This window comes from Crocodylus siamensis, chromosome 3 (assembly GCF_052110815.1).
Source record: "Crocodylus siamensis isolate JL-2025a chromosome 3, ASM5211081v1, whole genome shotgun sequence".
Classification (NCBI taxonomy): Eukaryota; Metazoa; Chordata; order Crocodylia; family Crocodylidae; genus Crocodylus; species Crocodylus siamensis.
The window spans coordinates 22,892,647-22,911,742 of NC_143397.1; positions in this window are offsets into that span (position 1 = coordinate 22,892,647).

Below are 19,096 nucleotides of genomic sequence, written 5' to 3' on the forward strand. Positions count from 1 at the left end.
TGGAGGACTTGGGATTCCCTTTCCTCACCAATCAGGCCCCAGAGACTCACCCTCCTTGTCCCCTGATTGGCCACTGGAGGGGGATAAAAGGGGCAGCGTGGCTGACTCAGGGAAGAGACCAGTGAGGGACCACAAGGAAGGAGCTTCAAAGAGCTGGGCCAGCGGGCCGGGAGCAGCCGCCCCAGAAGCACCTGAAGGAGTGGGACCTGCAGGCAGCAGTTGGACCCTCAGCAGCGCGGCGTGCAGCCGGCAGGAGAGGCTCCCCACTGGGCTCCAGGATCCCCTGGGAGAGGCTGCGGCCAGCAAGAGAGACTCCCTCCGCTCCAGCAAGGATCTGAGCAGCGACCTGAGGGGTTCCCAGCTCTGCTTCCAGCTCCTCGAATTAGAGGCCAGGCAGGTGAGGCCGGGGCTCCGGGAAGGTCAAGACCCCTAGCAGGCTGGAATAGGGGTACTACTGGGGGCTGTGTGGCAATGTTCCTGCCTACCATGTAGGAAATCTGAGTTCAAGTCCTGGTTGGGGTAAGTGAAATAACAGGAAGAAGTTCTTGTTGCAGTAGAAAGGGGGTATTATCTTTTTCCCCCTCCAGGTACCTAGGCCCTATATTCCTTGTTATGTGACATTTTGTGCCTTTTTATATTTCACCAACCCATATTGTTTGTTCTGCTGTTTGTGTTTTATATTTTGTTAACCCTGTCTTTTGTCAATGATTGTAAGGGTCTAACCTTTGTTGAATCCTGCCCCTCGGAGCATTGTAGTGTCCCCTATACCTCCTGGTTTATGCCTGTTATGTTCCCAGTATTGTTCTCTCATTAAAAGGTATATGGTTAAGGCCCCATTGGTGATCTGGCTGTACTCTACAGGGGGAGGAGAGTCCCTGTACCTCCCATAGCACTTGTGCACCTGCATTGATCCCTTCGAATGGAGAGGGGGTACCTCTTGGAGTACCACCCAGGTTACACCAGGAAAACCTAGGGATACAAAAAGAGGCATACAAACTGGAAGCAGTGGGTAGCCATCAAGGAGGATTATACCTCCTTGGCTCGCACTTGCAGGGGGTCAGTTAGAAAGGCCACGGCAGCAATGGAACTCAGGCTGGCAACAAGAATTAAGGACAACAAAAAGTCCTTTTTCAGGTACGTAGGGAGTAAAAAGAAGGTGCGTTGTAACATAGGATCCCTACAGGACAGGCTAGGGCAATTAGTGATGGATAGGAGGGACAAAGCTGAGTTCATCAATGAGTTTTTTGCATCAGTATTCCTGAACACAGATAATGACATATCTCCAAATTGGACTATAGACAAGCACAGGTGGGACACTGGCCCACCAACGGTTAGTGCCGACCTAGTAAAGGGACACTTGGAGGGGCTTGAAGTATTCAGATCAGCAGGCCCAGCTGATCTTCACCCAAGGGTGCTGAAAGAATTGGCTAGTGTCATAGCAGAGCCACTGGCCACTTGTTTGAGCATTCGTGGCTCTCAGGACAAGTCCCAGAGGACTTGAAAAAGCCTAATGTGGTCCCTATTTTCAAAAAGGGGAGGAAGGAGGATCTGGGTAACTATGGACTGGTTAGTCTCACTTCTATCCTTGGGAAAACCTTTGGAAAAATTATTAAGGATTATATTTGTGGGAGTCCAGCAGGAAAAAATAATGCTGAAGGGCAACCAGCATGGATTCATAGCAGGTAGATCCTTCCTGACACACCTTGTTTCTTTTTATGACCAGGTCACAAACTGCTTAGATGCAGGATTCGAGGTGGATGTTGTATCCCTGGATTTTTTTAAAGCCTTTGATATGATGTTACATCCCATTCTCATAAAAAAGATAAGTCGCTGTGACTTAGATGATATCATAGTCAGGTGGGTAGTGAATTGGCTAATGAGATGCACCCAGAGTGGTGGTGGGTGAGTCGGTATCAACCTGGAAAGATGTGGGCAGTGGAGTCCCCCAAGGCTCGGTCCTTGGACCACCGCTGTTCAATATTATGCATTAATTAATTAAAAGATTTTTTTTTTTAAAAAGAACCACATATGACAGGTGCATGTCTTGCTGATAACTACAAAACAGGGAAAACATTAATAGAAAAGATGCTGCTGCTGAAAACTTTGTTATAACATTCTTTCTCTGTGTTCCACTATTTCATTTCTTTTAGGTTGTTAATTAATACTCCCAGATAAATTCAGTTTAATTTTTGTTTTTCTTTTCTCAGTTCACGCAACTTAGACTAGCTTAATTCTTAATGTTTAGATGCCCCTATTAAAAAGACAAGATGTATTTGTGCTGAAAAGATCACTACTGCAGGCAAAAGCTCCTCTCTGTTTGGGGAGCAGGGCCTAACTGCCTGTGAGGTTCAGGGCTTACTTTTATCTCTGGAGCAATTCCCCTTTCCGGTCACATCTTAGAATAATAAAAAAATTAAGGTTGGAAGGGACCTCAGGAGGTCATCTAGTCCAACCCCCTACTCAAAGCAAGACCATTCACAACTAGACATACCCCCTTATTGAGCCTAGGTGCCCCTCCTTGACTCAGGAAGCTGCCCGCTCAGCAGCTGGCCCGAGCTTAGCTGTCACCATTAGAATGGAGCTTAAGAGCCACTGCTCTTCCCTCATATAGTAACCAAGACCTTGGCTCCCTGTTATACAAAATATATGCAGGATTTTTGTTGGAAATCTACCTGCCAAGCAGGTTTCAACAAGAAATGCTCCAAAGACACAATAAAGTCTCCACCCCTGTAAAAAAACAGGTAAGATAAGAAAGGAGCAGTTGTACAGAGCCCCTGGCATGGAAAAAGAATGAAATATCTTGGAATGGGGGAAGAGGTGACAGGGGGACACACGGAAATCTTGGCATAGAAGAGAATGGGTGGAGGTGATATGACAATCAGAGTCACTGACAGAGGGTGTAGTGGTACTACAGAAAGCCCCTGAAATAGAGAGGATGGAAAAGTGGGACATGGGGAACTTTGATTTTTTGCATGTGTTTCTGCTGGGGATGCAAACTAAGTCTGGGATGTTCCAGGTTTTTTGATGGATCTCACTGGAAAGTTTCACATTTACAAAGTATTACGGTGAATATGTGGGGGAAGTTCTAACCAGGCCCATTTCTGTCTGGCCAAGGTAGCTCCAATGTCAGGCTTCAATATTATTAATACTGCTAATACTGACAGAATTTAGTCACAGTGGGAGTGTCTATACAAGACGCTTTACTGTGCAGCGGACTAATTTGCTGCGCAGTAAAGCATCACCGTTTACACATGCACATCAATTAGGGTACAGTACACTAATTTTTGTGCTTCAATGCACATGTAGACATGCATTCTGAAGCCATTCTGATCTCATATCCTTTTGTTTTCTACATGATTTCTGAAGCAGTCACGAATACTGTTTACCCCTGCCCACATGCACACCATTTCTAGCATCTATGCAGACATCCATTGTCAGCAGCATGTAAGTTTTCTGTTGCAGACAATATCCCCCCCTCCTCACCACACACACAACTGGGGTGATACCATTTTTCATCTAGTAAGCCCCTGAAACAGCTCCACAGCTGATCATTTATTTGGAAATATAATAAAAACCCTGGGTCAGATCTGTGCAGGAAGGGAGAAAGTTCAGCTAACACAAAAAAAACATAAGATGTTTAATACAGCTGTTCCAGGAGACTTATTATACCAGTGGTGCAGTACTCACTCTCAGGAGGAAATTATAAAGGGTCCTCAGTCAGGCAGGCTGCCTGACTCATACAGCAGCTTGGTAATAGCACCTGATTTAATGGAGAGTTTCTAATCCTCAGTCTAAAAAAAGTGGTGAAAGTACCAGTAAAGTGCCAGTGCTCATTTGTGATTTCCATAAAGGAAATAGCTACCTAGTTGAATGATTAAAAGGCTGACTTTATGGGATGGAAGATAACCTGCAGCTGTATGGAAAGGTCATTACTGCTGTGTGCTGCAGGAATTCAGGTATTGCTGATATTTTTTCAGAGAGAAAAATAGTTGTATTAGGCAGTTTGTGGGAAATCTTTGTGGGCCCACAGGGGCCAAGTCTCTTTCTCAGACAGAGGAGTGAGGGAGTGAGGGGCAGGGCTTGGGAAGAGCCAGAATTCCCTAGGCAAGCTGAATGTTTCTGCTGTGTGAGTTGTTGCTCAGTGCAAAAAACGACCATTTGTACTCACATATAACACATCTGGGTGCCCAGAGCAGCTGTGACACATGGGGGCAGTGGTGACTTTCAGCTGTCACTAGACCACTGGTGCAATTGCGCAGCTACAGAGGCAGCAGTTTTTTTCAACCCCTTCCCATATACCCCCTCCCAAAGTAGACACCTAGGGTGGTTTCCTCAGTTGCCCACTCTAGTTATGCTACTGCTTATCCTTCTTATACAGCGTTCACATTAGTTTGCTAGCAGTTTTCAGATTTTTATCCCTGGAGCTTTTTGTGATGGTAAGTAGAGGGTCCTCTAATGCTTATTGGACTCTGTTCCCAGCTGTTGCAACACATCAAGCAATTATTGTCATCACTACAGGGTGAGAGGAGGGTATATGGACATGGAAAGAAGAGACATGTTCACACGTTAGTCTCTCTGTTAAGATGTGGCCCAAGAAGTTTGGGAAATCAGGTTGTCAGCTGGTGTTATGAAAAGAGCTGCTCCATGGTTCTATGGTGCTGGTATTGTCCAGCTGGGATTATTATTGATTATTCATTAAATAAATTCAGCTCTGGAAATACCACACCACCACCTCAGCATTGCTGCTCTACTTTTTATGTATTTTTTCATAATAATTAATTTATCCATTTTCAACAACCTTTTTTTCCCTACGTCAAAATCCAGCACACAAAGAGCCTCCATAGCACTCACAAGGGCACTTTCAGAGCAGACACTTAGCAAAGATTAGTTTGCACTAATGGTAATGACATTTGGCTCTCTCTGATCACTCTTCTTCCTAAAACCTCACTCACCAAAATATGCATAAAAAACAGAGGTGAGGGCAAGAATGGTGGATCCCATTTGCAAAATGATGGGTGTAATTTTACTTGTATTACCCAGGCTTCCTGCAGACATTTCCTAACTGGGACTGAACGACTGGCTTTGTGAAGAGTCAGGGAAATGCTACTGATGATGACCTATGTTGTATGTTGTACTGAGAAGTCTGGCTATGAAGAGGCAGGGAGGAGCTGTGGACAGGTGAGTTGCTATTGGAATATTCTTGGAAAAAAAAGTACCATTATTTCAGAGCCTGTGTTTTTCTTGCATTAGTTTTACACCAGTCGGCTCCATTGACTTCACTTAGATACTCCCAGTTTATACTGATGTATTGGAGAATCAGACTGCATCTCTCTTCTTAAAACATATCTTCAGTATGGAGATAACTTCGGGTCTTGAGTGTTGCCCCTAACCCCATAAAAACCCTTTCACCAGGGTGTGGTGCTGCTTTTAACCTATCTGGCCCATTTGAAAGCATAGAGATGTGATGCCACTTGTATTTGAACTGGTAGCCCACTTTGCCTGAGAACATAGACTAAGATAATCATATATAATGCCTTCCCACAATTCCCTATTTTGTTCCCACAAAGAAAAATATGTTCTCTTACATTTCACTGTGCTTAATTTACTGGAGCACAAAGAACTTGGAGTCCTAGTAACACATAGACAGGTACAGCATCTCTGTGGACACAGTGACTTGAGTTTGTTTTGCTAATTCAGGTGTTCAGACAAGGGTGCTGATCATCAGAGTTAACTCTACAGTAAAGAAATATCCTTAGAGCAGCTGACATACGGAGAGCACATGTTTGCCCAGTGTTAGCCATATTATGATGCCAACTGGCATTTGGGTAAGATCTTGTTTGTTGCAATAGTACTTGATTTCTATGTAACACTTTCCATCATTAGCTTTCCTAGCACTTTACAAAGGCTGCCAAGATCATTACCCCATTTTCAAGATGAGGAAACAGGTGAGAGATAAATAGTGAACTGCTCAAAAAATCAGAGACAAAACTGGACTGAAACTCCTGTCCTCTGATATCTGTTCTACCACCTTAGCCAGCGTCCCACAGGGCTCCTTGCAACAGTGCCAATACCGGTACTTGCTTTGTATTCCCAAAGTAAAGTATGAATGAAACAGAACAGAAGACCCACACTCCAGCATTTCATTGGTACCATGCAAATAGACTGTGTATAAATAAATGTCATCCCTAAGTATGATAGTGCATCTTATACAGGCAGTCATAAAGACTGAAGAGTATTATGCACCAAAAACGTACAAGCTGGCTTTCATGCTGTTTGTCATGCTTTTCTCATGCTGTCAGTCTTATCTGAGAAGACACACAACACTAACAAACGTTTTACTTAACTCCTTACTTCTAGATTGGTTAATGGAACCCACAAGAAAAGATAAAGGAAAGGACCTCACACTGTGAGAGGGATGAACATGGGTCTCAACCCAGCCTTGACCTCTGAGCTTACCAGTAAATCTTGCCAGTGCACTGGGAGAGAACAAGAATGTAATTGGGACAGGGAGATATGGAAGTGGAGTTTGGGGTGGGGGAGGTGAACAAGACAGAGCTCAAGAGGAAAAATTAAGAGAAGCTCTGGGATTCCAAAGGTAAAGCCAGACTTCATCTCATTGCTGTGCTGCAATGAAGAAGAGCAACGAGAGAAAAGAGACCAGTAGTTAAAAAATAAATGCTGCCAGATTGTGAACATACTGAAATGTCAGGCACCTTGTATTACACCAAGCTAATTGGAAATGGAAATACTGACATTTGTTTATGTGTTTCCATCCCAAAACACAATAAAAACAAGAAATATCAGACTCTTTCTTGAATCAAAAAGTAGTAAAACATAGTGATTGTAAAAAGTGGGAATAAACCATTTTGATTCCCAATGTAAACAAACATTCCAATTCAGAATATCTTTTTCAATATTTCAAAATGTTGTTTTTAAATTAAACATTTTGGTTAGCATTATCCATAAATTTCATCCTTTTCCTGTATTAAATTCAACACTTTGAAATCCGTATTTCAGCAGGTAAAATTTTCAATTGAAAAAATTCTGTCCCACCCCATTTATCCTAATTATGTCCATTTTAGTACATCCACATGGAAAGTTATATATCTAGGAACAAGGATGCTGCCCATGCCCACAGAATGCAAGATGTAACCTGGAAAGCGGTGACTCTGAAAAGCATTTCAAGGTTATTATAGACAACCTAGTGTGATGCTATGGCAGAAAGGCCTAATGCAATCTTTGCATATGTAATCACAGAGGCTCTTATCAAGCCTTGCGGTGTTTTATTTTTTGCTTTTCAGTTATTTTCAGTTCCCTCTGTGTGACTCCTGCTGATACTCCTGCATATCATTTATGAAATGGGCACATAAGCAAGTTACCAGAGAGTAAGCCAGGATATTTACATCTCGTCAGATAGTCCACAGTAACTGCCCATGGGTATACTCTTACCTCTCAAACAATGCAAAGTTGCTTTTCCACTGGCTGTATAAGCTGCCTCAGATCTAGCATAGCAGTAATATAAGAGTGATGCTCTAGATGTGATGGTCCAGAAATTATCCGAGGCAAAGATTTCTTAGGGTGATAGCTTGTATTGAACAAACTATGTAGCTGAGATAGAGCTAGACAAACTTTCAAATGCAAGGCATTCTTCATCAGGTGAAGCATGTCTTGCCTTTGGAAGCTTCTTTATTTGACACATTTGATCCAATAAAAGATATCACACTAAGAAATCCTTGCCTCGTGCACTTAACACTGAATTTAAATCTGCTGTCCCTTGGCAGAACAAAGTGGCAATATTTTCCCTTGGTTTCCCTTGGTTTCTACATTCACTCGGTCACAGCTGCCCCCAGGAGAGCCATCTTCTGCCCTGTAACAGTACAGTCTGATTTTTACCATTGACTACATCAGAAGCTGAGACTAACCTTATATAACACTTAAAACATACCCTAGTTTATCTATATTGAATATTTTTCACTGGTCTTAGTTGAGCAAGGCATGAGACCTATGCAGTGGATGGGGATACAGGATAGCAAGATGCAGTGAAGACTGAAAAAGCGCACACAATCCACACATTTCTGCAACACCAGTGAAGGATAAACCAGCTTTTCTTGAGCCTGTATGTAAAACAATCAAATTCCACTAGAGGGCAGTCACGTGTCTAAAATACTGCACGGCTACTGCAAACTTATTTAGATTTTCTCTATTGAAAAATAAAATCAGTAAGTTCATGTGCCAGTTACAATTTTACTATTACCTTGATGACTTGTTAATATTTCTCGTTAATTAGGTAAGGGCAACTGTCCAATAAAAATGAACGATATCACAGTGATGTAAACTTTTCTAGCTAAAAATGGTACTTTTACATTCCTACTATTGGCTTCCACTCTTAACATTTTGTTTGAATACGTTTCATCCTTTATCTCCTTATGTTTTGATTTCTTTCACTATCAGTTAATTAACCCACACCCAAAAGAATACTATGCCTACAGAATTTTAGATATCGAATATTTATTTGCCCAGCTGCTTTCTTTATGAAGTCTTTAATGGTTCTGAGTAAAAAAGTTCCTAAGCAGTGAGCTAAAATCTTATTGCCAGTTATGTGCATGTATCTCTTTTTACTGTGCGTGAATGAAAGCAGAACGTGATATGTTATTTCCAAAAATGCTTCCTCAGCCTGGCAAAGGGTGCTTGTGCCCTGTCACAGTGCCCTGCTCCTAGAAGAGCAGAAACTGCCTGGGAGAGGGCCCCAAAAGAGAGACAAAAGCCCAGGTGCAGGTTACCAGGGCAGCAAGCCAGAGGGCAAATTAATTTGCACCTGCATATGGTCAGCTGACCAGAAGGGGGCAGGCCCTGGGCCCATATAAACCCCTGGCTGGAGCTGGAGAAGGCAGTTCTCTGCTGGTGGCCAAGGGAGAAGGAGCCCTCCTGGAGTAAGTGGAGGGAGGAGGCCTGACCAGGTTCTGCTCTGGATAATGTAGAGGGGCCAAGCACAGCTTATGTAGCTTGTGTTATAGCCCAAGGGGCTATGTTTTGTTTGCCGTTTTATAAGACCGGTGGTTTGGGTGAGGCTATATGGGGAAGGAGGAGGCCTCAATGGGGGGCCCACTGCAGTGTGGGGACCCCAGCACCAGGGAGGGCACAGCATTTGGGGGCACAGACCCCAGCACCAGAGCGGGTGCAGGGACAAGGGCTGCGGGGAGCCCAGTGAGGACAAGGGGCCGAATTATAACGAGGCCTAGGCAAGACAACACCAGTACCATCTGCAAGGCTTGGGGCATAGTAAAGGGGCGGTTGGAGCCACGTGTATAGCCCATAAGGCTAGGGTGCCCCCAAAACCCCCATTGTGAAATGGGACCCACAAGGGGTCCAGGAACCCACAGGGTTCAGAGAATCCATCGAACCGTGTCCAAGAGGACTTAAAGGCAACCTCCCTATCTTTATATTTCCATCAAAGACATGGCGGGCAGAACTAAGGGTGCCCAGCAGGCCAAATTGGCATGGTCAAGGAGCCTTAGGAGAACGCGGCCACCCTTGAGGACCCCATCCCGTGACATACCCGAAAGCTTGCTAAGAAGATTTTTTTCTAACTACAGTAAAAGCTGTTATCTGGCATCCCCCGGGAATGCGGGATGCTGGATAACAAAATATGCCGGCTAATTGAGCAGCCTGAACAGGCGTCCTTGTCTGTTCAGGCCACCGCTTCTCCCGCCATGTCCAGGGCATTGCTGCCCTTCCCACAGTGCTACCACCCTTCCCACGGGACAGGAAGGCGGGCCCTGTGCAGCCTGTTATGCCCTCAGGCTGTTGGTGCTCGGCAGCACAGGCTGCTTTGTCCCAGGCTATTGGAGCTTGGAGAAACCAAAAGTGCCATGGTGGGCACTTCCGGTTTCACTTTTCCTTACAAGCTGCCATGCCGATTAACAGAATATGCCGGCTTGTAAAATGCTATTTACCAGAGATTTTACTGTATTTGAGTTGGTCTAATAAAAGATATTGGATTCACCCAAAGAACCTTGTCTGCCTATGTCCTTAGACCAACACAGCTACAACCTACATTTCCAAAGATCAGTGCTTACAGATCTCTCCTGTGCAGCTTCTGTCACTTACACAAATGCAAAGGAAACTCGGTTTGCAAAATATGCTCCCCAGTAAGTTTTAACATTTGCAAATGAGCATGCTGGTACAAGAAAGACCCAATGACATCGGTATTAGGCAACCTAAGGTAGATCCAAGGTGGGTGCAGTTGCACTCCCTCCCCTCTGTTTCTTGCACCACACAAACTTTAATACCAAGTGCCTGAACAGTGCAGTGGCATTTCTGAGAGAGGCAACTGACCTCATGGCTCATTATCACCTACCTGAATACTGCTAATCTTGCTCCACTCCACAGGTGTTGAAGACCCGCTATCCTTTTTAGTGGTCTTGATGTTCCACTATTCAAACTATACTTTCCTCTGAAATTTTGCTCAATGTTACCCATACCTAGTAATGTATCTCTTCTATTTCACAGTCCTGCAGACTGCTTGAAGCTCTAGATAAAAACTTTAACTCTGCTTTGTAATACTAACTCGGGTGTCAAAATGACTGACAGCGAAGCATTGGAGGTACTCTCAAAATGCTCAGGAAGGCTGGGTTTTGTCTTATGAATCTGACTAAGAAATATACATTCAACTATGGTGACTACAGGACTAATGACACAATCTCTTTTGACTATTTTTGCCTAGTTCGTTTTGTGTTTTTTAAACTTTATATATAATCTAGCAAATTAGTGCACATTCCTATACTTATATTTATTTTTTGCTTTGATCTTCAACTGAGTAATATCATTCCAGCCCCATCTTTAACTAGAGAAAATGTGTTGTGTTATATATGATGATGAGCCACACCATCTGCACACCTTCTTTAAATCCTAGATCTGCCCATGAAGACAACCAACTTTCTGGGAGAAAAATTTGGGGGACAGTCCCAAATTCTCCACAGGCTGCTGGAAGTGAAAGCTGTCTGCACCACTTCTAGGTCACTAGCCTGATGTCTTTCCCATTTGTGTGGCCATACAAATATTTGTGGCAGCACAAATGCTTAGCAAATAGACATTGCTACCCTTTGTTTCACCATGTAAAAGGAAAATGAGTAGTGCAACAAAAGGTGGGACTAGATTCTGCCACTTTCTTGTAGTGGACATCTACAAAGTCTATTAAGTCTGCTTGGACTCTTCTGCCACCCTTGGCAGGTGCTCTAAGGGCCTTTAAGCTGCCCGAGCACTTGCATGCCTTCCTGCAACAGAGGCACCCTGGGGAATCTCAAGATGCCTCTCCAGAAGTGAGGCAGTTAGGGGTCCCTGCTTAGCCAGAACTGCCCCCCTCCCTTTGCAGAGGAGAAGGCCTGGCTGAGTGGGGAAGGGCTCTTCCCCATCCAGCCATACCTATGGCATGTGTCTGATTGCATGGGGAAAGCAAGGTAATCACATCATCCCTTGTCCCACACCATCAAGGGTGGGACAAGTAGCTATGTGCATTTAGCCCAGTGAAGTGAATTAGCTGTGCCATGATACTTCACACTCACCGTGTAAGCGTGACTAAATTGCTTCCTACGTATGTTATATGGATGCAGCTATATTGCTTCTGGTTCAGGAGAAGGCTCAGAACTTCCTCTTGAGGTGGTACAGTTGTCTTCATACAGTCAAAGACACTGCCTCCTCACAGCAGATGCAGCAAGATAGCTTAGTACCATGAGAACATTTTGGGCACCTTGGCCAATTTAGGATCCATTTTTCAAGTTTGAGATAAAGGTCCCATTTCAGTCTGTCTGGGAATATCAGCACTTCAGGACTGTCCCGGAACATCTGGAATATTTGGTTACTTTGTCTCAGTAGAGTCACGTGAGTGAATTTTTGTCCAAATATTTTTAGCTTTATAGCTTATCTATCTTAAGTGAACTTAGTTATCCCCACAGAAACTAACCAGGACTGTAACAGAAATATGATTTGAAGTGCAGAATTTATGTCGAGAAGGTACAGGAAAGACTAAAGGACTTTTACGCAAACCAATGACATTGAGGGAAAGATAAACTTAAAAACACAAGTTAGTAGTCCCATGAAGAGTGAGGTTTTCAGTCTTGGTCAAAAGCTAATTTTTCCATGGAGTGCCAGATACCTCTAAACCAGTGGTTCTCAACCGTTTTAGGTTCAAGGCACCTGGTAGACCCAAGGCACCCCTCAGAAAAGGCCAACTTTTAGTTTTCACTTGTTTTTTGACATCAGAAAAATAAATAGAGCAATCCTTTTATTGTAAAGAAGTGAGATAGACCCCAACAGGTCAAAATATTTTTGACGCTATGGATTCCTGTTTAAAATGTCTAGATTCTCTTGTGTATCATGTTTGCACACCTAACAATTGTAGCAGGCTTGCCTTTTGGAGCTTGGGATGAGTCCCAGACTTGAAATCTTGCTGTTTTGCTTGGTGGAGCCCATCCACCAATCAGGAGGTAGCAAGAACAGTTAAGTCACGCCCCTTTCCTGAGGGAAGGGGGAGAGGAGCCCCCCCCACCCTGGACCTGATTGAAGACTGCAACACTCAGTTTTGGAAGACTTCAGGGGTGAAGCCCTGGAGAGTATAAAAGGAGCTGCGTGCCCAGTGGGGGGGAACACATCTGGGACAGAGAAGAGCGGGGCTTAGAAGAGCTGAAGAGAGCTGCTCAGCAGGGTGAAGTAGTAGCCCAGAAGCACCCCGGAAGTCTCCCATCAGTGGGGAAAGGCAGATGGCTCCAGTGGCTAGGCTCTCAGCGTGTAGCACGGCACGTGATGTCCAGACCCTGGGAGCTGCGTGAGGCAGCTTGGGTCTGCAACCTCTGGTGTGCAGCCAGAGACATGGTGCACAGGACAGTGCACAGAGTAGGGCCTTTGGAGCACTTGGGCGGCTTAGGTCCTCAGAATGAGGCGGGAGCTTGGTGGAGGAGGCGCTGCACGGAGGGTCCGGGAGCAAACCAAGCCTGGTGCTGCATGAGGCAGCCCAGGCCTCCGACCCATAGCAAAAGTTTGAGTCCAGGGAGCCAGATGGTGCTTGGGCTACTGAGCCAGCAGACAGGGCCAAGCCAGAGGCCCCAGAAGCCCTGCATAGCAGAGCCCTGTTCCAGGGGACAGTGACCCCCCCAAAGCCCACTGCAGGCAAGAGAACAGCTTGGTGCAGAAGGTCAGGGCCACCCTCCAGGCCTGGGAGCCGTGAGTTGCAGGGAAAAGAGGATTCCCACAGGGGACGGGTGTCCCCCCTGGTTAGTTAAGGGCTTCCCAAAGTGGAGGTGTGACTGGGAGGCCCCCCCCTAAGGTTACCAGCTTCCTTGTAGGGCTTGGGAAAAGCCCATGGGCATTGACGTTTCCCCTTGGGATTAAGTTTATCTTTGGGGTTTATCTGTTTCAGATCAGATACTTACCTGTATCTGGAGCACTGGTATAAGGTTTTATGTCATTTACCCAGAGGGTATTGTTTATATTACTTGTTTAGATACCGTGTGTGTGTGTGTGTAACTATATACAAATTTATTTACATTAACTTAAGTCCCCTGACTGTCCTGGCCTCGTTCTATAGGCATGGAGAGACACTGGGTAGTCTGCGGTTCCCCACCATGACAGCACATCTGCCAGCTAACAATCCCCTTCAATTAGAGAAAGGGAGTACATACCCGAATTTTCTGGCCTACACAATCCTAACATTGTGAGGCACCTTGTGGCACCATTGAAAGGATTTCAAGGCACCCTAAGGTGAAGACTCACCGCTAAATTTTTCCCAGAACTAAATTACTGAGGTCATCTTCCCCTACACGAGATACATAACTATATACTCATTATTTAGCTGGAACACAGCCTTTCCAGAACTAAGTTGGTGTGTTCTGCTAGTCAGGTTATGTAGAAGGTAGTGTATGACATTGATTCTTGCTATGCACCAAGATAAATATGAATATAATTATGTCTGCACCTATAAGCAATGACTCAACCAAAAGACATTTATATGAAGAACTAAAAGTAAGGTGTTCATTATAAAGCTAAATTAATTCATAGGAAACCTTGGAAATGTGCCGGAACTTGTAGGTAAGTAATTCTGCACTTAACCTGGATTGCCTAACTTTTAATCAGTAACTAGAGTATAGTAAGAATGGTATTGCTCCAACAGCTTTTTAGCCATCATGTTGCCAACTGTCTCATCAGTGGACATGAATATACAAGTCTAACTAGAAATATGGCCAAATCAAGAAGAAGCTGAGCTAATATTATTGATGAGATCCTGAGTTCAAGGCTGCCAGCCTAACAGTTGCTCAACTCAAGTGTGCCTCAGAGTGACTGTTTAATGTCTGCTTAAGGTTTCTAACTAGAATTAATCAGAAAGCGCACACATTTCTCTATAGACAATTTCAATTAAAGCAACAAAAATTCTTTTGTTAAAAATTTTCTCTGAGAAATAAAGCCTTTCTGGTTAAAAAAAAAAACTTTAAAATATTTTCTTTTAGAACCAAAATATTTTGCATAAAAACATAGGAACTGCCATCTACTAGGTCAGACCATAGATCCATCTTGCCCAATCTCCTGTGTCACATAGTGTCAGAAACTGGAGGCTGAAAGGGAGAGTGAACTGGGGATAACTAGGATTTTTTCCACTGTTCCTCTCTCACTTGCAACCTCCAGCAGTTAAGGTCTAGGACAGGGGTGAGCAAAAAACAGCCTGCAGGCCAGATCCAGCCAGCCAATTAATTACCTGGCCCATGACGGCCCCTGGAGTGTTCTGCATGGCTGAGCCCTGCATGTTCCTGCCCTGTGCAGCCCACACAGCTGTCCTGCCCACACCCTTCCCATGCCCACTGACAACACCAACCAGGCCCCAGCCCTGGCCAGCATGCGCAGGGTCCCAGTAGGGCTGCTCTTGCTGCTGCTGCAGCTGCCGAGGTACAGCTTCCCCACTTCCCAGCCCCCCACCAGTGTCTCTTCCTCCTGCTTGTGATGTGCTACTCCAGGCTTGGTACTGGGGAGAGAGAATCTGCATCAGACAGCGACAGCTCCCAGCCAACTTCTTACTTAGCTGCCTGCAGGTGGCTGCCTATCACACCAGGCAGGTGGAAGGCTGGGCAAGGTCAGGGTTGAGACTGGGGCCATAGTTGGAGCTGGGGTTGGGGCAGTGCCATTGGCAGGTTTGGGGCAGGTATGGATGGGAGAGCAGTGTAGGCTGCCCTGGGTGGGAGCAGGTGGTGCTTGGCCCCATGCAGAGCACTGCAGGGGCAGCTGTGGGCCAGATAGAGGGAGGCAAAATCCACCTGCACCTGCACCACACTGCCCAGAGGAGCTCTGCTGCATGTGTCTGCTGCCCACTCTTCCCTCCCTCCTGCCACCCCTGACTGGTTCCTGAGACCTAACGCGTGGGTAGCCCCCTCCGCATATGTGCATACCCACCATTCCACATACCTCCCCCCCACACCCTCCCACAGTCCCCCACAAACACCCATATACCCACCTCACCCCATCCCTACACCCACCTCCCCACATTCCCCCCACACACACTGCACCTCCCCCAACACGCACAATATATAAGTGTAAGACTTTATTTTGAACTATTACACAATCACCTCTATATTCACTACTCAAAAAAACATAAGTCAGGACAACTTTTTTTTATATCAAATTAAAATGTGTTATAGTAGATGTTTGATTTTAGTACATGATTTGTTTTTCATCTATGATTTGTTAATATGATACCTCTGAAAGATTTTTATGTATGCAGCTCCTGACAGCTCACCAAAACTTGTTAAGTGGCCCTCCAGCCAAAACAATTGCCTACCCCTGGTCTAGGATATTCTCATTCAGAGGTGGTACCCCTAATTCCCAGGCTCAGGGGCTACTAATGCACCTTTCCTCCAGTAATTTGTCCAAACTCTTTTTGAACCTGGTTAAACTGTTAGCTTCTACAACATCTTGTGGCAATGAGTTTCAGACTTTAATTTTACTTTGGAAATGTTGTCTCACAAATTCTAGTTCAGATGTCTTTTCTATTGACACTGGCTTCTCTGACTTGCCCTGCATAAGCAGCCAGCTGTGTTTCAGTCCAGACAGGGGCATTGTGGATTCACTAAATTTCCCACTCAGATGTGCCTGCTCCTGTAAGAGTAGAAGCAGCATAGCCAGGGAGCCCTGTAGGCTAGGCAGGGCACTATAGCTACTGATCAGCTGAGCAACAGGCTAATGAGATAATTAGCCAGCACCTGTAGGCAGTCGGTTGACCGGAGGAAAGCAGGGCCTTGGGAGCATATAAACCCAAGGCTGGGGCTAACAGGGGTTTGCTGTGTGGCTGCTGACAGGGGAAGGGCCTCCTGTACAAGAAACTACCCAGTGACATTTGTTTGCCTGTTTTGCTGCCTACAAGAATGAGAAGGCTCCAGGAGCTCACAAGGTACCCAGGGCTAGGAGGATATGCTATGCTAGGGTAGAGATTTGCTCTCTTAAAGGGGCAGTGTGTTGTCTCCATTGTTATTGTTATGTTATAGCCCAGGGACTTTTGTTTACATTGCTGTTTGAACTAGAGGTTTGGGATGGGACTGTGAGGGGAGATACAGAGGTCCCATTAGTGCCTTGAGGAGGGAGGTGGCACACAATCACCTTGAGCCCTGCTAGGGGCAGGCTCAAGGCCCAACTAATTACCAAGCCCATCATGGGCAGAGAGTGCAAGGCACAGACCAGACAAGGGCCAGGGGCCCAGTGCCAGAGGGGTGCAGCCAGATAAGGGCCAGGGGCCCAGCTGGCAGGGGCCATGGGCCCAGTAACTGTAAGTGACAGATTAGAGCTAGTGCCTGAAACCCAGGTCTGACACAGTGGGTCTAGGCTAGAAGGGGTGGAGACTGAGGCCCCAACAAAGGGAACAATATTTTTGTAACGCCCATGAGACATAGGGCATGGTATTGGGGAGGTTTTGGAGCCATGCAATAAGGCTCAATCAAGGTGTTCCATGCAGTACAGTACTGGAGTGAGGCCTGGCAAAAGGCCCAAGTACTAGTGAGTTCTTGTGGGGTTCAGTGGACCAGGGCCACATGAAGGCTGGTGGGTAGCCTCCAGACTTATTATTTCATCATCAAGACATAGCAGGAAAGATAAGAGGGTGCCCTCAGGGTGGAGCTGGTGAGGTTGCAGAGCCATCAGAGGCATCACGGCCACCCCTGGGGACCCCAACCCATGACACCACAATTCAAATTAATTCTATTAGATCAGACTTTGAGGGTGATGCTGTGGGAAGGTAAACCTTGCAGAACCTGCCCCAGACCCACAAGACAGGGCTTTCAGGTGTCTTCATGCTCCAGCAATTTACCCATGGAGTCTGATGACCGTCCTCCTTTTGCATTATCATCTGCCACATACCTCGCTAGCAAGCTACTCCAAGGTGACCTGTAAAAGTGACTTACGGTGTGAGGATCTGAAAATAGTCAATAGCCAATCCTCTCCAGCCTAGCCCTTCTATTAATTATTTGAAGAAACTTCATAGAAACATAACATAAATTAATTAACACTAATACAACAGCTTCTTCCTGATATTGAAATACAGACAAATATAGGTTGTCAGCAGTAGGATTACCTCTATTATTCTGTAGATTAGAAAGTGAAGAATATTTTTTTCTACTGTAATTACCAAGGGAGGTTAATGGAGGCAGGATATTCTAACTGGAGCCTGGCCAGGGATACCAGAGTTAATATAACTAATTATTTTAAAAAGCAGCTATGAACAAATATCTAGAAAGACTCTGAATGTACCTCTCCTTGCAAACACAAAGCTACTGGCTGTGCTCTACCCCACACTGACGTGCATCAGAAAGTTACTGAAGGGGTGTGAATCATAGAACCATAGAAATTAAGGGCTGGAGGTGACATTAAAAGATTGAGTCCAACCTCCCCTGCTATGGGCAGGAATACTGCTGAGATCAAATGATCCTAGCAGGGTGTCAATCCAGTCTCCTCTTAAAGGCTGCCAAGGTTGGGGATGTACCACCTCCTTGGGAAGTCTGTTTCAGATTCTGGTCCCCCTTGCCATAAAGAAGTTCGCCCTTGCATCCAACCTGAAACCACCCTCTAACAATTTATAGCCATTGCTGCTTTTCCTCCCCTGGGGTGGCCTAGTGAACAGTTTTTCTCTCAGCTCCCAATATTCACCCCTTACATAGTTATAGACAGCCACCAAGTTCCCCCTCAGTCTTCTCTTCCCCATGCTGAACAGTCTCGGATCCCTTAGCCTTTCTTTATAAGGTTTGTCCTCCAGGTCCTTAATCACTTCTGTGTCTCTTTTCTGGACCCTTCCAAGATTCTTCACGTCTTTTTTGAAGTACAGTGCCCAGAACTGGACACTCCAGCTGGGATCTCACTAGCACTGAGTAGAGAGTATCACTACCTTAGCCCTGTGTGTGACACATCAACTAATACATCCCAGTATGCTATTAGCTCTGTTGACTACAGTGTCCTACTGGCAGCTCATGTTCATCCTGTGAACCTCAAAACCTTGAGGACATCTTATCCTAAGCCATATCCATGTTGTTGATTACTTCTTCCCAGGTGAAGCACTCTGGATTTATCCTCACTGAATTGCCTCCAGTTCCACTCTGCCCACCTTTCCAGCTTGTCCAGGTCCACTTGGATCTCCATCCTATTCCCTAGCATAACCACTTTTCCCTATAACTTAGCATCATTTGCAGACTTGGCCAGCGTGCTTTCCTCATCCTCATCTAAAGCATTGATTTAAAGATGTTGAACAAAATGGGACCAACAACTAAACCCTGAGGGACACCACTGGCCACCTCCTGCCAAGATGATGCACACCCATCCACTAACAGTCTCTGGGTTTGACCCCTTAGCCAGGTCCCAACCCACCTGACCATGGACTCTGCCAGCCCACAATTCCCCAGTTTTTTTATAAAAGTTTAATGGGAGACCATATTGAAGACCTTTTAAAAATCCAAGTATATGACATCAGCCATGTCTTCCACATCTAAGCTGTTCATTACTTGATCATAGAAGACGAGGTTGGTCAGACCTGACCTGCCCACAATTAAACCATGTTGGCTATCCTTCAGCATCATGCCTTCTG